General features: G+C 38.5%; 1 protein-coding gene across 7 annotated transcripts in view; it reads right to left on the reverse strand.

Annotated features, from left to right (window-relative positions):
• Positions 1-23126, reverse strand: part of SCMH1 (Scm polycomb group protein homolog 1) — a 133860-nt gene that overhangs the window by 43602 nt on the left and 67132 nt on the right. The gene's annotated exons all lie outside the window — the stretch shown is intronic.

Here is a 23126-nt window from a genome sequence, read left to right on the forward strand (position 1 = left end):
ATCAGTATTCCACTTACTCCAAAACATTCTGTAGACACCTATGTTAGAGTACTTTCAGCTTTACTCCAATCATTCTTCTTCTGCTTAATTGAGAATTTTTCATGGTAAGGAGTATCTAATTCATTCCACAAAGTTATTAAGCACTTACTACAGGCTATGCACTAATCGAAGCACTGGGGGAGAACAGTGAACACAACAGACATAGTTTCCACTCTCACGGAGCTTACCTCCTGGTCGGAGGAGACAGAAAATAGGCAAGTAAGTATACAGTATAATGTTAGGTAAGTGCTATGATTAAAACTAAAGCAAGGTAAGGAGACAGAGGGGTGAGGAAAGTCCTCTTTGAGGAGGTGACATTTGCACAGAGCTCCTAAATGAAATAAAGGCAAAGCCTTATGAAGATCTGAGGAACATCCAAGTAGAGGGTATATAACAAGTGCAAAGATTCTGAGATGGAAACATGTTAACGTGTTTGAGAAATGGAAAGGAGGTCAGTATAGCTGGAATTGAGTGAGCGAAGGGGAGAGTGGTGGGAGATAAGGTTAGAAAGGGACTGGTAATAAGATTGTGTGGGATTTTGTAGACCATGAAAACAAATCCAAACTTATTTTAAGTCTAAAGGGAAGCCACTGGAGGGTTCTGAGCAGGGTGTGACTGGGTGTACTTAAAAGGAGCACTCTGGCTGCTCTGCGAGGGGACAAGTTAATAAACTCTTTACAGTGGGTAGGTAGAAGATGGTATTTCTTGTGCTTCCAGGTAGGATGTTATAGATCATGACAGTGTAACACTGCTGATGCAACAACTAGAAAAAGTCAGATAAATTATCTTTAAAAGACATTGCATTGTTGTAAAAATCATGAGGATTAGATGAACTGGAATTCCAGACCTGGGTGGAGAGGGTTCCTGAAGGAGCTGACACTGTTTACTTTCCTGAGGACATCTGCCAAATTTGGGCATGAACTGACAGTCAGGCTTGGCCTGTGCAGAGGAGCTCCACTGGAGGAAAGAAAAATCAGAGAGGCTCTGTGACAGACTGGAACTTGAGGAGTTCCATCTGTGTGGCCAGTTTTTCCCAAGGGACATTTGCTGAGTTCTGAGCCTGCACATTGGAGCTGCAAAGCTAGGCTGAGAGCTTCTAAAAAGGCAGAGTGAAAACTGCTATAATCTTGTGATTTCAGGAGACAAGGTTCCACTAGAAGGAGGTCTACCTCTAGCACACCTGATCTCCTCTTCAAGATAAATGCCATATTTTGAAATTGTAAGGACTGAAAGGTCAAAGAACCAAGCCCCAAACCTCTCAAGGGTAGGACAATCTCTTGCAGTTTTTCAGGACTATGAAGATGGAGACCCATTAGGTTCTCAGTCGAGAGCCCAACAGGGCCCAGGTGCAAGGAACACGGATATGAACCATAGGTACAATTCAGATCTGAACTGGCTCAATCCATGATTAGACTGAGGGGATCAGGCCCTTATCCTATTAGCCTAAAGGAAAGAGGAAAGGAAGAATTCTTTCTGATGGAAAATATCAGCTGGAGTCTCAACAGTTCCTTTATATAAAATATCCAGTGTGTGTGCATGCGTGTGTGTGTGTGTATGTATATACATATGACATCAAAAGAGGCAGAACAATGTGACTGGTAATCAAGAAAAATACAGACAATAGAAGACTTATGTATGATCCAGATAATGAAGAAGACTTTAAGATAACCATAATTAATATGGTTTTAAAAAGTAGAGGAAAAAATGAACAAAATGTAAGAAAAGATAAGTAATACTCACAGAAAACTGGAACCTATATAAAAAAATTAAATGGACACACCAGAATAAAAGATACAATATTAAAAATTAAGAACTCATTGGATAGATTTAAGGGCAGACAAGACCCAGCAGAAGAATTACTGAATTTGAAGAAAAATCAATAGAAAACATGCAAAATGAAGCAAAAATATGGAAAAAACAGGTTACAGCAATAGAGACATGTGGACACAGTCAGTAGATCCAAACAAAATATGAGTAACTATAATCCCAGTGAGAGAAGACAGAGAATGAGGTAAAAGCAATATTTGAAGACTAATGAAAAAAGAGCTCAGCAATCCACAAGCAGCAAAAATACAAAAAAAAAAAAAAAAACCCAAAATATACCAAAACACATCACTGTTAAACGGCTGAAAATAAAATACATAAAATACAAGTGAAATGAAAGACAAAGATAAATTTTTAAAAGCAGTTAGAGAGAAAAGGATTACTCTTACAGAAGCAATTGACTTTTTAATAGAAACTATGAAAGTAAGAAGCGAGGTTTTTTTTTTTTTTTTTTTTTTGCGATACGTGGGCCTCTCACTGTTGTGGCCTCTCCCGTTGCGGAGCACAGGCTCTGGACGCGCAGGCTCAGCAGCTATGGCTCACGGGCCCAGCCGCTCCACGGCATGTGGGATCTTCCTGGACTGGGGCACGAACCCGTGTCCCCTGCATCGGCAGGCGGACTCTCAACCACTGCGCCACCAGGAAAGCCCAGAAGCGATAGTTTTAAATGATAGTTTTCAAGGGCTAAAATACAGAAATTGCCAACCTAGAGTTCTATGCTCAGTGAAAATACCCTTCAAAAATGAAGATGAAATAGTATGGAAACAATCTAAGTGTCTATCAACAGATGAATAGATAAAGAAGATGTGGTGTGTGTGTATATATATATATATGTGGTATATATATATGTGTGATATATATTCTATATATATATAGAACAGAATACTACTCAGCCATAAAAAAGTGAAATTTTTGCCATTTGCAGCAACATGGATAGACCTGGAGAGCATTATGCTAAGTGAAATAAGTCAGACAGAGAAAGACAAATACTGTATGATATCACTTATATGTGGAATCTAAAAAATACAACAATCTACTGAATAAAACAAAAAAAGAAGCAGACTCACAGATATAGAGAACAAACTAGTGATTACCAGTAAGGGAGGGGAGGGGCAATATAGGGGTAGGGGGAAGAAACAGGGTTACCATGCAATTATAAAAAATCATCTGTGTGAAACTTTTGAAAATTGTAAAGCACTACAGAATTTAAAGAATCTTTCATTCAATTAAAATTTTTTAATAAAATGAAGGTGAAATAACTGTTTCAGAAAAATCAAAGCTGAGAGAATTTGTCACTAACAGACCTAAACTACAGGAAATAAAAACAAAGTTCTTCAGGATGAAGGAAAGTAATCACAGATGGAAAAAATACAACTGCAGGACGGAAGGAAGAGCATAAGAAAGGGTAAATATGTGGATAGATACAAGGGAATATTGACAATTCAGAAAAAGAATTTTAAAAATGGCTTGTAGGGTTTATAATATATGTATAGTTGACCCCTGAAAAACAAGGGTTTGAACTGTGTCTATCCACTTGTATGTGGATTTTTTTCAACAAACATGTACTACAGTACTGCATGATCCACAGTTGGTTAAATCCATGGATGTGGAACCATGGATAAGGAGGGCTGACTGTGAAGTTACATACAGATTTGACTGTACAAGGGGGTGGTGCCCCTAATCTGCGCATCGTTCAAAGGTCAACTGTATTAGTAAATTATATGAAAGCAATAGCACAAAAGATGGAAGTGGGAGGGTAAATGGAGCCACAATTTGCTAAGAACTTTGCATTATTTGGGGAGTGTCTAGAGTGCTCATTAAAGATAAACTTTAATAAGTCCAGGATGTATAATTCTAACTAGTTAAAAAATTATAACAAGAATGTATCACTAAAAGCTAAGGAGAGAGGAATGGAATAATAAAACACACTCGATTAATCCAAAAGAAGGCAAGAAAGGAGGAACAAAGAAATGAGGGAGAACTTAGGCAAAGAGAAAACAAAAAGCAAAATGCAAAATGGTAGACTTAAACCCAAATAAATAATTACATTAAATACAAATGGTTTGAATAAAACAATGAGAAAAAATTAACATACAGGACCAAAGCCCCCCTCACCGAACCCGATTATATCTGTTTATAAGATGGCATTGAAATAAGAAAACTTAAAATATGATGACACAGGAAGATAAAAAACAAACAGACGGAAAAATATACACCCTGTGAACATTAACCAAAGAAAGTGCAAGCGGCTATATTAATATCAGACAAGACAGTCCTAATACAAGAAGTATGACTAGACTAAAAGGGACATTTCCTCAAGAGAAAACAGTCAATTCATATCGCCAAAACGAAAAGGCAGTCTACTAAATGGGAGAAGATACTTGCAAATGATATATCCAATCAGGGGTTAACATCCAAAATATACAAATAACTCATAAAACTCAACATCAAAAAAACAACCCGGGCTTCCCTGGTGGTGCAGTGGTTGAGAATCTGCCTGCCAATACAGGGGACATGGGTTCGAGCCCTGGTCTGCGAAGATCCCACATGCCGCGGAGCAACTAGGCCTGTGAGCCACAATTACTGAGCCTGCACGTCTGGAGCCTGTGCTCCGCAACAAGAGAGGCCGCGATAGTGAGAGGCCCGCGCACCGCGATGAAGAGTGGCCCCCACTTGCCGCAACTAGAGAAAGCCCTCGCACAGAAACGAAGACCCAACACAGCCTTAAATAAATAAATAAAAATTTTAAAAAAACCAAAAAATAACCCAATTAACAAATAGGTAGAGGACCTGAATATTTTTCCAAAGAAATATCACATGGAAAGATGCTCAACATCACTAATCATCAGGGCAATGCAAATCAAAACCACAATGAGATACCACCCGCATTTGTCAGAATGGCTATTACCCATAAGAGAACAAATAACAGGTGTTGGCAAGGATGTGGAGAAAAGAGAACCCTCATTCACTGTTGGTGGGAATGTAAATTGGTGCAGCCATTGTGGAAAACAGCATGGAGGTTCTTCAAAAAATTAAAAATAGAACTGCCATATGATCCAGTAATTTCACTTCTGGGTATTTACCCAAAGAAAACAAAAACACTAATTCTAAAGGCATGTGCACACCAATGTTCACTGTATTATTGATTACAGTAGACACGATATGGAAGCAACCTAAGTCCTCTGACAGATGAATGGCTAAAGAAAATGTGGTATATACGTGCAATGGAATATTTACTCGGCCATAAAAAAAAAATGAAATCTTGCCATGTGTGACAACATGGATGAATCTAGAAGCTATTATGCTAAGTGAAATAAATCAGACAGAGAAAGACAAATACTGGACGATCTCACTTATATATGGAATTTGAACAAAAGAAACAAAAGAAAACAAAAACAGACTCATAGATGCAGACAGCAAACTAGTGACTGAGAGATGGGAGGGCAGCAGAGGGTGTGGCAAAACAGGTGAAGGGGCTTAAGAGGCACAAAACCTCAGTTACAAAATAAGCCACGGGGATGTCACGCACGCATAAGAAATATGGTCAATAATGCTGTAATAACTTTGTATGGGGAAAGATGGTGGCCAGACTTATGGTCATCGTTTCCTAATGTCTGCAAATGTTAAATCACCATGTAGTTCACCTGAAATTAACATAATATTATACATCAACTACATTTCAATTAAAAAAAACTCCAGTTAAAGTGGAAATGAAATGAATTAAAATTACTTATAAATGATAATTATAGCAAAAAATAGTCAATTCAAAAGAAAGCTATAATAACCTTAAATTTATATGTACCTAATAATACAAAATATAAAAGCAAAAGTTTAAATAACTAAAAGCAGAAACAGAAAAATCCATAATTATGCAGTGGATATTTTAACACATTTCTCTCAGTAATTGATAAGTCAAGAATGTGAAAAACAATCAACAAGGATAGAAAATATTTGATAACACAATTAAACAACTAATAACATAAATAACTAATTAACATAGATAACCAAATAACAAATTAACCAACCAATGTAACTGACACATATAGGACACATTTTTATCAATAAAATGTTATATGGTTAGTAGTTTTCCAACTACAGTCTGGGAATCCTTTTGAAGGTCTATGAGATGAAAATTATTTTCATGATGCTAAAACATTATTTGCATTTTTCATTCTCATTCTCTCACAGTAGAGTTTTCAGGATGCTACAAGTGTGATATCACTCTGACAGCTAATGGTATGCGTGCCTGTATATTCTTATGTCTTAAAAAGTTCTAAGTTTTAATTTATAATATAGTGATATAGACAACCCACAAAATGAAAGCTCTTTTGGGTTAAGGATATAAAGGTTTCCTGATACCAAAAGGTTTGAGAACCACTGATCTATAATTATAATCACTTCCTTGCCCTTCTTTTTCCAACACATTTGCCTAAAAAAATCTCCAATCCAACTCTCTACCTGTTCCACACTTAAGACTGAGTAACTGAACATGCCAAATGTTTAACTTGATTAGTATAAACCCCAAGACTGCCCCATATACCTCCAGTAACAAACACGGAATCTGAGCTGAGCAGTGAGGAAGGTGATTTACTTTGGAATTCCTAGCGTCACACGGTAAGGTGCTGAGATCTTAGTTGGTACCCAGCACATGTTTGTATAATAAGAAAGTCAACAGATGTAAAAGAAGAACTGAACAGGGCTTTAATTGGCTTTCTAAGTGTCGGAAAACAGTTTTTCTTCTTTTTTCCCTTAAGGCTAGAAATAAAAGTCCATGACACCAACTGGCAAAGGGGTTGCTCTCTCTGGCCTGAAAGATACAGACAGAAGAAACGAACCAATTATATTTAACGGTTCTGAAAAATCAGGGCATGCTGTTCATGTATGAGTAGCCAGCAGCGAGATTAAGCTTCATACTAATTTAAAAGCTTCTTAATAATGGATTTCTTAAGCTATCCTGAGGGATTCCAGGATTTTGAAGTTTTCCCTATCAGGAAGCCCTGTCCTGCCACATTCTAACTTAATTATCCTAGTTGGAAAAAAATTGAGTTGATGTCAGGGGACCAGGGATCTAATTCTAGTTCTGTCCCTTATGGTGTGACATTGAGTTTGTCATTTAAACACAATCTTTTCTTATTTTTCCACATGCAAATAATTAAGTAATTTAATGTCTGTCCTACTTCAGAGAAAGATGAGAGATGGGAATGTTCTCCAACACATTTTGATGCTACTAAGGTTGACGGAATTACTCTCTTAACCAACAATACTTAGACAAAATTCTTGTACACTTGTAATTTCGTGTGGCCTTCATAATCTTGTGAAGGCAGACATTACCCTCTCCTTTGACAAGTAAGGAGAGCAAGCCTCAGAGAAGTTAAGAGTGGCAGAGCCAGGCATGGTTCTAGTCTTAGGGGTCTTCTCTGCACACATTCTCTCATGTAGCTGAGGAGGAAGGAAGCAATCTCTCTTCCTTCAGGAGCCCGGGAAGTGGCAATTCAAATGATATTAATTAATTTGACCACATCAGTAAATTTCAGCTAAATTTTTCATTGAAAATTTAGAAAATGCTAAGTGTCAAGGCTTGCCAATTATCTAAGGTGAAAAAACCCAACATGGTTCTTGTCCTGGAGGAGCACAATCTTGAGATGGTTAGGAGCAGGTCTTTATACAATTAATCACAATTCATCGGGTATGGACCGGGATAGGGAAGATGAACCTGGAACACACTGGTCAGAAAACAATGATGGGGCCATGTCAAAAGGACACATGAGACAACTTCAAGGGGCTTCCACTGGCTACATCTGGGGCAATTTGAGCATCAAAACAAATAATGACAATAAAAAATTGTTACTGAATAAAATAAGAATCAAGAGTCCATAATTATGTAACTAAATGAATAAATTAAAAAAATAGAGAAGGAAAAACTCCTGCTTACAGTAGAACCCCAACTAACAAATGTAGAAGAAATGAGGGAATTATAAAATAGCCATTTGGGCAATAACTGATTCAAGCAACACCCATCAATGGATGCTAAAACTATTAGGTGAAAGTCTGAGGAGAAACAGGATATTTATAGTCTCAGAGTATTTACCTGCAAGATTATTAACTAATTACAAAGGAATGAAGTGAAGAAACTTGGTAGATACTATGTGAACCAAGTAATCAAAGTTACTATCTGCAGTTAGGATAAATGATATGTATCTCCAAATACAATGCTTTCAGAAGACTATCACTTGTAGAGCCTTCCTGTCAAAAATGTATAACCTGAATCTAATCATGAGGTAACATCAGACAAACCCAAACTGAGAACCAGTCTATAGAATAACTGGACAAATATTTATAAAGAAATATTAAGGTCATGAAAGACAAGGAAGAATGACAGAAAACAGTTCCAGATGAATGGAGACTAAAGAGACGTGACAAGTACAACTCATGACCCAGAATTTTCTTTTCCTGAAAGGATATTATTGGGACAATTGGCAGAATATGAATAAGGTTTATTGATTAGCTATTGGTACTATACTGCCTTTAATTTTCTGGTTTTAATAACTAGAAGGTCTGTAGATTAGCTCTTAATACTATATCAATATTAATTTTCTGATTTTAACACTAGCACTATGTCTAGAGAAAAGTATGCCCTTGTTTTCAGAAAACATACACTAAAGTCTTTAATAGTAAAGGGACATTATGTATGCAAGTCATCGCCAAATGGTTCAGAAAAAATATGTATTATGTATTGAGAGAGACTAATAATGCAAATGTGATAAAATGTTAATAATTGGAGAATCCTGGTGAAGGGTATACGGCAATTCTTTGTATCACTGCTGCAATTTTTCTGTAAAGCTGAAATCATGTCAAAATAAAAAATTCCAGAAAAGATTCAAAATGTATACACACATAGGGTTATAAGAACCTGAGGGAGGGAGTGGCTAACTGCCAGGGAAGGACAGGGAGCAAAGGAGACAGGCAAGAGAGACTTGTCAGGTGTGATTTCAAATTAAGTGACATTTTAACTTTTTTTTTTTTTGGCTGCGCCATGTGGCTTGTAAAGTCTCAGTTCCCCGACCAGGGACTGAACCTGGGCCATGGCAGTGGAAGCCTGGAATCCTAACACTAGGCCACCAGCGAACTCCCTTAACCAATCTTTGAAGAATGAATGGTTCTTGCATTAGGAAAGGGCAAGGGTGGAGGGTGAGTAGGGTACTTCAGACAGAGGAGACAGTATGTAGAAAGGCATGGAACTAAAAAAGCATGGTTATATGAGGACTTGTGGGTACTTCTGTGTGCCTTAAGTCCACAGAAGTGAAACAGATGCTGGAGCCAGCTTGAGAAGAGTCCACGTGACATTTAAGGAACTTTCCAGCTCTAATACATAAAGACTCTGCCAACAGACAAACGGTAGGTACCATGACTCTACATGTGGCAAAGGTAATGATGAGGTTCACTCTAAAGGCAGAAGCTCATCTAAGTTAGGGTAGTAGCACATAAAGATGTGTATAACTGATCTCCCCTCCTTGATAAACTTCTTCTGATACATGAGCATATGTGTTTCTCTAATCTTATTTCCTTGGACATTATAATGATCAATAATGTCACTAAAAGGCAGACAGAAACTGTTAAGACCGAGAATGGAGAAAGGAAGTAGTTTACAAATGGGTGTCCCTTGATGATAGTTCCTTTAAGCAAAGTTACTCCAACATTTATTGAGCACCTACTATGAAGGTGGTGCCATACTATCTGCAATGGCAGTATGGACAATGATTATCGTTAATAAACTTTACTAGGGTGCATAAATAGTAGTATGTACTGGCATTAAAACAATGAGCTCTGAAGTCCTTCCTATGAAGTGTATATTATCTCTACTTAACTGATGAGGCAACTTCAACTTGAGTAACTTGGCCAACGTCCCGTAAGTAATGAGGCAGGTCTGAAACTTAAATCCAGAATGTCTAACTCTAAAGTCCTTGCTCTTTTCATCATATTAAGATTCCCTTTTACTAACTCAAGATCCATTCTTTCACTTACTTGTTCATTCATTCCTCCAACAAACATTCTAAATTGAGAATACATTATGTGGTAGGCTCTGTAGTATAATCCAGGAATATAAATAAATAAAAAGGTAATTTCAATGAATGATAAGTGCCATGAAGAAAGTAAAACAGCAGTGTGATAGAGAGTGACTGAGGGATGGCCAAGAAAGGCTCTTTGAGAGGTGACATTTGAACTGACTGGCACGACAAGAGGGCATTGGGCATGTGAGGATCTAGGGCAGAGTGCTCCAGGCAGAGGAGACAGCAGGTGTAAAGGTCCCAAGAAAATAATGAAATTGACTTGTTTAAGAAACAAAGAGACCAGAGAGACTGAAGCAGGGTGAAGAGAGGAAATAATGGCATAAGATGAAGTCATAAAAAAAGGTGGGGTCAGATCATGTAGGGCCTTCTGAATCACAGAAAGAACATGATCTAATTTACTTTTGAAAAAGATCACCCTGGACGCTCTGTGGAGAATGGACTATAGGAGGGCAATAATGGAAGCAGAAACATCAGTTAGGACGCTGACTGTAGAAGTCCATGCAAGAGATGATGGTGTCTGAGATTAATGTGATAGACATGAGGGTAAAAGAGGTGAATAAATACAAGATACATTTTGTAGGCAGAGCTGACAGCACCACTAAACTAGATGGCAGAGGGAAGGGAAAGAGCAATTCAGGATGAATTTTAGGTTTTTGATCATTTACCAACATGGGGAAGACTAGAGGAATAGGAGGTTTGGGAGGAGGCAGGTTGGGTATCAAGAATCTGCTTTGGGGGCTTCCCTGGTGGTGCAGTGGTTGAGCGTCCACCTGCCGATGCAGGGGACACGGGTTTGTGCCCCGGTCCGGGAAGATCTCACATGCTGCGGAGCGGCTAGGCCCGTGAGTCATGGCCACTGAGCCTGCGCGTCCGGAGCCTGTGCTCTGCAATGGGAGAGGCCACAACAGTGAGAGGCCCGCGTACTGCAAAAAAAAAAAAAAAAAAAAAAAAAAAAAAAATCTGCTTTGGCCCTATTATGTGCTAAATGACTTGTAGATATCTGGAGATAAGTAGGTAGCCAAATAAATGAGTCTAGAATTCGATAGAAAGGTCAAGGGTAGAGATATAATTTTGGTAGTAATTAGCATATAGACAGTAATATAAAGACATGCGAGTGACTGAAATCATTTGGGAGGAGATAGAGCATATAGAAGAGTACAGTAGAGGGTCTAGGACTGAGCCCTGGAACACTCCAACAACTAGGGGCTAAAAAGTGGGGGAACCCAAGCCAAAGGAGACTGAGAAGGCATACTTAGTGAGACAGGAGTTGAAAATATAGAGTGTAACATCCCAGAAACGAAGAGAAGGTAGTGTTTCAGGAAGGAGAGACTGATCAACTGTGCTGGAAGTTACGGAGAGACTGGGCAAAATGAGGGCAGAGCAGGCTTTGTCAACATGGAGGTTGCCGTGTTCTTCATAAGGGCAGTTCCTCTGGAACAGTGGGGCCTGAAGAGCAACTGGAGATTTCTAAGGAGTGAATGGAAGATGGAAATAGAAATAGTGACTATAGGCCAGGTTTTTTTTTTTTTTTAAGTTTTACTGCATGGAATGGCCCTCCAAAGATGTCCACACACTAATCTCTGGAGCCTGTAAATATGTTACTTACATGGCAAAAGGGATTTTACAGATGTAATTAAGGTTGAACTCTTAAAATAGGGAGATTATCATAGATTATTCAAGTGGGCTCAATCTAATCATGTGAATCTTTACAAACTGAGAACCTTCTCTAGCGGAAGCCTGAGAGAAGCAGAAGCGAGAGAGCAGAGAGATTCAAAGTGTGAGAAGGACTCAACCTACTCTTACTGACTTTGCAGATGAAAGAGGCCACAAGCCAGGGAATGTGAGCAGCCTCTAGAAGTTGAGTATCCCCTGGCAAACAGCCAGCAAGAACATGGAGACCCAAGCCTACCATGGCATGGAACTGAATCCTCCTCCACCAACCTGAGTGAGCCTGAACGTGATTCTTCCTCAGAGCCTCCAGATAAAAGCTCAGGCTGGCTAACACCTTGATTTTGTCCCTGTAAAACTAGAACAGAGAAACGAATGATCTCACTCAGACTTCTGAGCTACAGAACTAATAAGTCTGTGTTGTTTTAAGCCACTAGGTTTGTTGTCACTTGCTACAGCAACAACAGGAAATTAATACACTGTGAAATTCCAGAGACATGCGGCATTAGCTGGAAGAGAGATGCAAAGTCAAGGGAGAATTTTATCTTATTTTTTATTTATTTTATTTTTTTTGCGGTACGCGGGCCTCTCACTGTTGTGGCTTCTCCCGTTGCGGAGCACAGGCTCCGGACGCGCAGGCTCAGCGGCCATGGCTCACGGGCCCAGCTGCTCCGTGGCGTGTGGGATCTTCCCGGACCAGGGCACGAACCCGTGTCCCCTGCATCGGCAGGCGGACTCTCAACCACTGCGCCACCAGGGAAGCCCATCAAGGGAGAATTTTAAAAGACTGGAGATAGAACATGTTTGTATGCTGATGAGGATGTTTCAGAAAGGAGAGGTTTGAGGAGGAAACTAGTGAGACAGATGAAAGAGAGGCAAGAGAGGATGAAATCAAGAGAAAAAGTGGAGGGGCTGGCCTTTGATAGGAGCAGGGACTTTTCATCTATTATAATAACAAGGCTGGCACCATAAACTGTGCCATAGCCTCTCTATGCTGTTCTCCAAAACCTGCCTCTGGGCAATCAATGGCGATACTGGACCCTTCCCTTTGAATGTGTTCTGTTGGCCCCTTAAGTGCAATCCATTCAAATCCAAAGACCTGTTTGGAACATGGATGTGGGTGTGCACCTGATATTTTTTCAGAGCTTTCTTCACAGTTAATCATTCCAATTTAACCTGGGTCGATGGCTAATGCTTGTGCTTTGGAGTCATAAAGACTTGGATTTAAATCTCAGCTCTACCATATACTAGTTGCATGACACTGGGAAAGTCACAAACTCTCTGGGCATTTAAAAAAAACTGGGATTAATAATATTTACCCCAACACTGTAAGAAGCAGAATAATGTAAACTATCTTGCACAGTGCTTATCACATAATAGATGCTCAGTAAATGGTAACTACCATAATTATTCTCCTACTCAGCCTGTTCTTCTATATGTTAGCAGCTCTCTTTTATGGTGCAAAAATATTGGCAAACAATAAATTGATGGATAGAGTCTAGTAAAAGACTGGCATGATTCAAAAGTCAGACTTAGTGAAAAGTTCGTGGGCTTTGGAATCAGAACAACCTGTTTTCCATCTTCAGTCTTGCCACCTGCAAGTGGTATGATTTTGTATAAATCATTTAACATTTCTGAGCCTACTGTCTCCTCTGGAAAATGGAGGTAATTTCATTCACAGTGTTGTCTGAAAATTATATGGGAAGTTATAGTAAAATGCCCAAGACATATGAGCTCCACAACCAGTGTTTATTTCCTTCAGTTCTCTTAACCCTCAGAGCAATTAGACAAACATACACATGTTCTCATTAGATTTCTCTTGAGGTCTTGGACTTTTGATGACATTAAATTGTTTTTTAAAAAAATTGCAAGCATTTCCTCTAGAAGAAAAGTGACAGCAGAGGTAGATAAAGAATTCAGGTCTCTTGATCCCTTGTCCAATACTCTTTCCCCACTCATGCAGGAGCATTCTCATTCAGACAAACACACTCTTTCCATCAGTATACTGGGTCTACATCTACTCTACTGCTTATTGTTTGACCTCTCAGTTCTGCCTGTTTCTTTTCAAACGCTTAGCTATTCCAAGTTTAATTTGCAGGATGGCCTCATGAATCTATTAGTATTTTGGCTGTATACTACATTAACATAACTTCACATCTTGGGGGACTAGGAGGGGAAGCTGTTCATTCTCTAATTATTTTCACTACTCTTAAGTCTTGTCTTTCCAACTAGCTATATAATTTAACGAGAGCATACTTTTTTAGTGCTAGGAGTACGATATCCATTTCAAACCTGCAATAGCAGGTCTGCTGGACCCATACTAGTAGAGCAATGTCTGGAAAACATCATCTGGGCTTCCTCCATGTGTTTTATATGTTCCTTGCAATTTGTCATTAGCCCTTGGTGGTTCTCATTTCTAACTGACTTTGGGTTCTAGGCTTTGCTGATGCCTGATTCCTGTACTTGGCTTGCTCTGTGATCTATTCTCCAACACTTGGCTTTGGTGAGCAGCCTAGGGTTCCTAGGATCTGATCTTCACTTGTATTTTGCTTTCAGCTATACCACTCTTTCGTCTATCTTGATATCCCAAAGTTACATGGCATGTATCTCAGCACCAAAGTTCTGCCAAGCACGTATTAGTAGTTCGTGAAAACATATCAAATTGGTGGTGGTGGGAATGAAGAAGAGAAGGTGTGTGTGTTAAAATGTGTGAAGTCAATGTGTGAAGTCAGCCCAAAGGTGGTCTGGAAACAGGGAAGCTAATCACAAATACTTTCCTGAGGAATAAGACATAAGGAATGAAAGCTTATAGTTGTTTCCATGGAAACATATGACAGCTCTCTCTGGCACTAAATAACCAGCAACAAATTAAATACAGCCAAGTATATTTGAGGAAAAGACCAAGAGACTTGGGGTCTTAGGAAAAATTATACATAAAGCCAGTCTTCTGGAAGATTCCCAAACCAAAAGATGAGAAGAAATCAGGGAAGGAAAGAATAAAATAAACCCCTAACATTCACATCCCAATGAACTGTGGTACAGTAAAAAGAACAGTGGCCCAGGATATAGCAAACATAATTCTGTTTCTGAAACTAAACTCTTATATCATTTTGGCAAATTTCTCTGTGCTCCATTTTTATGGTCTGCCATTCCTTCAACATGTATCTCTTCAGAATAATAAGGATACTATTCTATATAACCATAATAAACCTGTCATACTAAGCTATAAATATTTCTGTACCCCCCCATAGTGATTAGTTATATTGGTAACAGGTCTTAGGAGAAAAATCATATGATGACTATCCCCATAAATACTGAAAAAGCTTTTGACAAAATTTAACACTCAAGAAAATTAAGAAGAGCTGGTACTTCCTTAACAAGATAAAATACATATACCTAAAGCCAACATCTTTTTTTTTTTTTTTTTTTTTTTTGCGGTGCATGTGCCTCTCACTGCAGTGGCCTCTCCCGTTGCGGAGCACAGGCTCTGGACGCGCAGGCTCAGCCGCCATGGCTCACGGGCCCAACCGCTCCCTGGCATGTGGGATCCTCCCGGACCGGGGCACGAACCCGTGTCCCCTGCATCGGCAGGCAGACTCTCAACCACTGCGCCACCAGGGAAGCCCCATCAAGGACATCTTAAGCGAACCTGGCTTCTTTTTTCCCCCTGCAATGTATGCCAGTGAAAGATATTACTGTTACTACAGTTTAGTGTCATTGCTTTGATTTGTACCAAGTTGCCAGCAGTTTTACACACCATTGCTTTTATACCATCAATGTAAACAAAAACCCAGGGAAAAAGACAAATAGAATCAGTATTACTATGAAAATTGTTTGACCTCAGATCCTGCGAAAGCGTCTTGGGGATGTGATCCAAGGACCACAGTTGGAGAACTGCTGCACTAAACACTCTATTGGTTTTGTGCACTTAAACTTGCATCTCCCTTTGCCAGGAAAGAACTTTTTTTTCTCAGATATCCATATGGTACCATGGTACCTTTCAGCAATGCTTTTCCTGATCTCTCTGTATAAAATAATACCTCCACTTACCCCCTGCCTCCCATACCCCAACCCCTGGCACTTTCCATTTCCCTCTTTTTCCACAGAGAAATTATCACTGCTTACTTGATTATTTTCTGTCTCTCCCAACTAGCATAAAATGACAATGCTGTTATCTCCACCTCCTAGAATTTTCCTTTATACATGGTAGGTGCTCAATAAATCTTAATTGAGTGAATGAATGTAACCCATAATCTGGCATTTGATTCTAGAATTTTGGTTTGCTTAGATTGCTTTTTTAGTGGTTCATGTCTAAATTCCCTAGCAGGGTTAAAAACTCCAAGAACAGGCTAATCTACATTCCACATAGTCCCCAAAGTTTCTGGCACAGGCCTTGGACTACTATGTGCATTCCCTTCCCCAGGGAATACTTCAAGTTCTGTAGTCAACTCTGAGTAAAGCCTATTTCCAAAAGGCAGCACACATGTGGAATGGTAGAAAAGTGGCAAAATATTTTACCTACTTTTTTCTGGTTTGCAACAACTTCTATTGTAGGAACACTGTAATTGGTATATAAAAATGATGATCTCTTAGCTCCTTGGCTCTGGGTTTCCTATCCAAATACATGCTGGAAGAAAAAAAAAGTCATTCTGATGCTGTTTTCTGGTTGGTTTTAAGCAGAAGGTTCTTGGTTGAACACACAAATGTATATTTTAAAAATGAGCAGATTTGGCTCTGTGCAGCCAAGATCCTTAGAAGTATTCAATTTCTTTGATTTGTATTTCTGGGAACCTACCTTAAAGATATGTTCCTCAGAATTGAAAAATGCTTAAATATTTTTTTCATAGCACTACTGTAAGAGAATTTTGGACTATCAAACTAAGGGAATAATTAGGCAAACAACTGTGTATCCATTCAACCAAATTATGTAATCACTAAAAATGATGGCCATAAGACTGTGGAACAGGGCAGATGATATAATGTTAAGTGACAAACAATATAAAATTTAACATATAGTGTAATTAAACTGTATTTCAAAGAACTATTTGTAAAGAATGAAAATCAGAATAAAATATACAAATTGCTAACAATGGCAAAGGAAACGGGGAAGGTGGGAAATTCAGATTAACTGACTAGGTCCAGTAACAATAGCAATTTTATGAACAAATAGACACTAACCTCTTATGCCTTTTCCAGTAACTAACTGGATAATTTGCCCCAAACAGAATCTTAATATATTAAGAGCTGGCAGGGAGCTTACATATCATCTAGTTTAATCTCCTTTTTTGGATAGACGGAGAAACTAAAGATTATAGGGAAAAAATACTTGCTTATGATCTTTCAGGAAGTTAATGGCTAAGCTAGAGCTGGAACCATGGACATTTGAACATAATGTGTGAGTCTGAGGAAGTTACTTCATTTATTTGCAGTGTAGTTTCTTCATTTGTAAAACAGATAATAGTACTTACCTAATGTGTTACTGTCAAGATTATACGAAATAACAATATGGTGGGACCACTATGGTGCTGGCCACATAGTGGCCAACAAACATTAGAGCCTTTTCCCCTTTCTGCTGCTCTGTGGGAGGCAGAAGTGCAGAATAGATTGGGGAGGGTTAGAAAGAGAAAGGGAAAGAGGAAAGTGCCACGGGGTACCTAAGGCAGAACGATGTTTCTGATCCTGTTTGTTGTGGACCCTAAATCACTGTTCTAGTAGAAGATACAGCCAACGGGAATCCTGTCCTAAGACCAAAGTGAGCCCACTTGAGTCGCTAAAGAGTGTGGACAGGTCAGTGTCCTGTCTCCCCCTCCCCACATTTTGCTCATCCCTCTCATGCTAATAATTAGTATGAAAGTACTCTGATGCTTTCCATTTCACAGGGGGTTATGTGGGCAGTATCTGGGACCAGCTGTGATAGGGGTTCCACACGTGAGTAGCAATTTCTAGCCTTTTAGCCTAGTTTACAATCTCTGTGACAAAAAGAAATATGAAACTTTTCTTACTGAATTAGAATTAATATTTTTCTCTTGAAACATTTTCTAGTCATAGAATATATATATATACACACACACACACACATATATATATATATATATATATATATATTTATGGTGGTACTCTCTTAACATACATCTCTGCTACCCTTAGGATTCCTAAACAAATCATCTTTGTCATTTGATCATATTTGTTAAATAATTCCTTTGATTTTTCTTTATTAAAGAAAAATTTGAGCAACATTTAAAAAAAAGAAATACCTATTTCTTCACTTGCTAGTTTTTAATCACTCTGAGAACCTTCAATTCTGCTCCAAAATTGGCAATGTGCAATATGCCTAAGTATACAAAAGGTAAGTATATATTAATTAAAATAATGGATGTGCAGTAGTTATTTCAGCCCTTGAAATAAACAGTGCTTGATCTGGAAATCAAGTTAGCCTGTCAGAATCTGGCTCAGGGTACTGTGCCGTTTAAGGTTGGGAGAAAGTGTATCTTTCATCACAAATTCATCTGGACAACTGGTCTTCTTGATTTGCAAACTGTGTTGACTGATTTCAGATTTAGTTTCCTGGGTTTTATACCTGGCTATGCTTAGATATGGCACATTCTGCTGATAATACAGTCTATCTCCAACTCTGCATTTATTCCATTTAGTTTATTCTAGTTTGACATCAAATCCATGGTTTCCTTAGCATCTCCCTAGCATTTTAGTCTGCTTGCAGTTCTAAGATTCTCTAACACTAAAAGCATAAAGGACTGTAGCTCAGAAAAGAAAATGCCTTTTCCCAGAGAATTGTCCTCTGATTGTCTCAAATTCATTTCTTTCACTCCAGCCCCACCTGCCACTACCTTAAGTCAGATCCTCATCATCTCTTGCCTTGATCACTGAAATGGCCAACTAACTGGTCTCCTTGCCTCTAATTTACCCCCACCCATCATTATCTCTATCCCTTATCTAATAGGTCATAAAGATCTGTCTAAAACACAAATACGATCAGGTCCCTCCTTTGGTTAAAACCCTTCAATGGTCTCTTCTAACTTTCTGGGTAAAGTCCCTCTGAACAGGCCCTGCTTATTAACTTACGTCATCTGATTTTAGTTTTCCACCATACGCCCTGTGTTTCAATTTTCAGAATCTTTTTTTTCTTAGCCTGTGCCTTGTACATGTTAGTCCACCTGGAATGCCCTTTTCTATTGCATCTCTAGTAGGCTAACAATTCTAGGCATCCTTCAGCAAATGACACAAATCCCAAGAAGCCTTCCCCAGTCTTCCCTCTTTTTCCCCTATTCAATTTGTATGGTATTAGTTTGAACTTTACTTCTGGGTAACTCTTAAATATTTCATTCTATTTTTGACAACGATTTTATAAGCACCTGTTTTTATAATACACAAATACTTAAAACTTTTAAATACTACCAATGAAAAATTCACCTTACTTATCATCATACAAACAACATATCTGATAGCTAACCCAAATAAAACTTGATGAAGTGACTTACTCTTCCTGGGTCTCAATGTCTTTATTTATAAAATAACAGCTTTAGACTATAAAATGATGCACATTTCTTGAGAGCTTAGTATGTGCTAGCTGTTGTTCTAATATACAAACTCATTTAACTCCTTACAACAACCATGTGTGTAGGAACTATTATTGCCTCCAACGCACAGATGAAGAAACTAAGGCTAAGAGAGGTTAAATAACTTGTTCAAAGTCACACAGCTAGCAGATGTCTAAAAAGGTCCTTCCATTTTGAAAGTTTTATGAGAATTCTATGGTTCTAAAAAATAAACAGGATGTAGAAGAAAGTCAAATGAGCAACTGCTTCTACCTTATATTTTATTTATCTATATCTCATCTCCTCTAATAAAATTATACTCCCTGCTGTACCTAGCATACTGGCCAACACACATTAGAAACTCAGTAAGTATTTTTGAATGAACTTACTGAATTCTCAATTTTTGGCATCATATATTTCACGGAAAGCCAGGTGTAGGCCAACAGATATTACTGGGAAAGATTAAAAAAAAATCCAATTACTCCTCAATGTTAATGTGGAAAATAAAATTAACAGTTTTTATTTGTTTTGACGGGGTTGGGGATTAGCTTCCGCCAAGTTAGTCAAGAATGTTATTTTATTTGAGATACGTTAACATAATTTTGAAAACAAAAACACACATAAACAAATATGAGAAAAAAGAAAAAAAAAGGTGTGGTGATACATTGTGACTAAAAAGCACAAGTGACCAGACAGGCACCACAAGCCCCCAACCAAATAGGCTTTCAGGCCCGTATGAAGCAGAAAGTCAGACTACCAGTTGCTATACCAGCAGTAGGAAGAAAGGACAGAGAAACTTGCAGGTACTCCAACTATCCTTGTGGGGGAGGGGTCCTACCAGTGCCCTTAGATGACTTTTCCAATCCCTTTTATTTCCATGAAGGTTAAATTTCCTAGGAATACCTCAACTGGTACAGTTGATTGAACAACTATATATACAGGTGGTTCCACTCAATTATGAATGACTTCTCCTGTGAGAACTATTGTATTTCATTTTCTATGACTGAACAGCTGGCAGTGACTAGCCTAGAAAACTGACTTTTCTTGTCCAGATGTACAGTAACTAGTTATTGGTGCTTTAAAGGATCTATTTCCCACTCTTGATCTTTCTCATTCTACTCCCAACACACATTTCAAACTCATCCAAATCCCCAGTTGCTGGGGTAAAGCACCCTGGAGTTTCTGGTAGATTTCATTATGCTTTTCCAAAATCACTGATGGAAACCCTTCACCTGAGAATCACACTTTAAAATTCTCAAAGTACCTTAACATTCATTAACTCACTCAATCTTATTCACAATTATCTCAGACTTATTTACCTACTGGTTATCTCTAAACCTCCTTTGAGGCATAGAGAAGTGAAGTGTGATATAATAGAAAGAAAAGGACTTTGAAGTCAGAAACGATTAGGTTCAAATCCTTGCAAATCACTCAACCTCTCTGAGCTATGAGTTATTGTGAGGTTTAACTGAGATAAAGTTTGAGGATATGGATGTGATAAGCACTGGTCTGATATGACCTAGGGACTCAACAAATTTTAGTTCTTATTCCTCCTGGGAAACTTCCTGAACCTCAGTCTCTTCATATGTAAAACAAAGTTAAATACTATAAACCCCACAGTGGGTTTGCGAGACTTACTAAGATAATGTATCAGTGTCTGCTGTATTTGAGACCTTGTATGGGTTTCCTTTCTCTTTTTTCAAAAATATTTATTTATTTATTTTTGTTTGTGTTTGGTCTTAGTTGCCGCATGCTGGATCTTTCCTTGCAGTGCGTGGGCTTCTCTCTAGCTGTGGTGCGCGGGCTCCAGAGCGCGTGGGCTCTGTAGTTGCAGCGCGTGGACTTAGTTGCCCCTCAGCATGTGGGATATTAGCTCCCTGACCAGGGATCGAATCCACATCTCCTGCATTGGAAGACGGATTCTTAACCACTGGAGCACCAGGGAAGTCCCTAACTTCCGTTCTTATTAAGATGGTGCTCATTAAACATCCTTCTAAAAAACATTATAAAAAGTAATTAGTTTAACATAGTACTAAATAGCAGATACAAAAAAGGTTATGTATTTTTGTGACCTATATTCCTTTTTTTGTAGAAAATTTACAATTGAGGTTATGATTTAAATCCAATCTTTAAAAATTTTTAAATTTTATATTGGAGTATAGTTGATTTACAATGCTGTGTTAGTTTCAGGTGTACAGTAAAGCAATTCAGCCATACATAGACACATATACATTCTTTTTCAGATTCTTTCCCCATTTAGGTTATTAAAGAATATTGAGTAGAGTTCCCTGTGCTATACAGTAGGTGTGACCTACATTCTTTTCCATGGAAAGTTCCAAATAATTCTGGCTATACAGTATACTGTGAATATTGACCCCATGTACGTGAGTGAATTCAGCTCTAAAGGCAGGCTTCCATGTTTCTACAGAGTAGATACTATATGATTCTTACTGATTTTTTTAAAACTCTAATTTAATTTAATTTAATTTTTTTTTTTGGCTGCGCTGCATGGCATGCAGGATCTTAGTTCCCCAACCAGGGACTGAACCCATGGCCCCTGCAGTGGAAGCGTGAAGTCCCAGCTTCTGGACCGCCAGGGAAGTCCCTTACTGATTTGAATGAAGAAAAATTATCATGGAGAAAAAAGAGGAATCCTCCTATCTGATGAAAACTTTTACTGAGGGAAATACTTGGTTTATCACAACTTGGGTACTGTCATAAAAGATAATTGTAAAAGCACTTTCTAAACCTTTTGAATTACCACCTTACCCCTCAGTACAAAAAAAAAAAAAGATTTACTAGAAAATCCCCTTACCTAACATGGCCATTATGTCCTGAAGTTTGGTTCAATTTGTGCTGAGACTAGATAAGGGGTAACATTAAACATCTACTGTGACCATTTGAGAATATAAAAATAAAAACAAACGCAATCCCTTATCTTTAATAAGTTAGGTCACAGTATAGTTCCCTTTTAAGGGAAGCGGGAGTGCCACTCTATTCTGCACTAGCTGGACCATTCCCGATGTGTGGAGCTCGCTCTAGGAACAACACTGTCAACCAAAGCGGATCAAGAAGAGAGTCCAAGATGATGAGGACCTTAGAAACTATACAATCTCAGAAATACCTGAAGAAAAAAGACCTGGAGGAACAAGAGTACCAAGAGTCCTCTGAAAAGGTTTCAAGTGAAACAAGAAACAGAATTAGAGCCAACAGATACTGGGGGAAAGCAGATTTCACCTCAAAATTTAAAAAAAAAAGAACACTTTTAGCCATTTAGAGCTATCACAAATGGAAGGAATATGCTCCTTTGGGAGGGTACATAGTCTCCCTGTCTCTGGAAGAATTTAAGTAAGGGATAGATGAGTATTTACAGGGGATGCTCTCAAGGAATTAGGTGGGAGGTTGAATTTGAGGACTTCTAAGGTTTCCTCTAACCCTGAGATTCTAGGATCCTATGACTTTTTACTTTCCTGACATCTCATATTTAACACTAAGGCAACTAGCTGAATCTTAAGCAAAGTCACTTCTAGATGGGAGAGGACTTGGTAAAGAATGACTCTGAATTCTTTACATATTGGGAAGATGTTAAGCTCATGTTGGTGGATACAAGTTTTCCAAAATTCTAATATTCACTTGTAAGTTTAAATTTATCATTTACAGCAAATGCTTATATGTTGTCTTTCATATATATATATATATATATTTTTTTTTTTTTTTTTGGGCTGTGTCAGGTCTTAGTTGCGGCACGCAGGCTCTTTGTTGCAGTGTTTGGGCCTCTCCCTAGTTGTGGCGCATGGGCTCCAGAGCGTGTGGGCTCTCTAGTTTAGGTGCGCGAGCTCAATAGTTGTGGCGTGTGGGCTTAGTTGCCCCATGGCATGTGGGATTAGTTCCCCGACCAGGGATTGAACCGGCGTCCCTGAATTGCAAGACGGATTCTCAACCATTGGACCACCAGGGAAGTCCCAGGTTGTCT

This window comes from Phocoena phocoena, chromosome 1 (assembly GCF_963924675.1).
Source record: "Phocoena phocoena chromosome 1, mPhoPho1.1, whole genome shotgun sequence".
Lineage (NCBI taxonomy): Eukaryota > Metazoa > Chordata > Mammalia > Artiodactyla > Phocoenidae > Phocoena > Phocoena phocoena.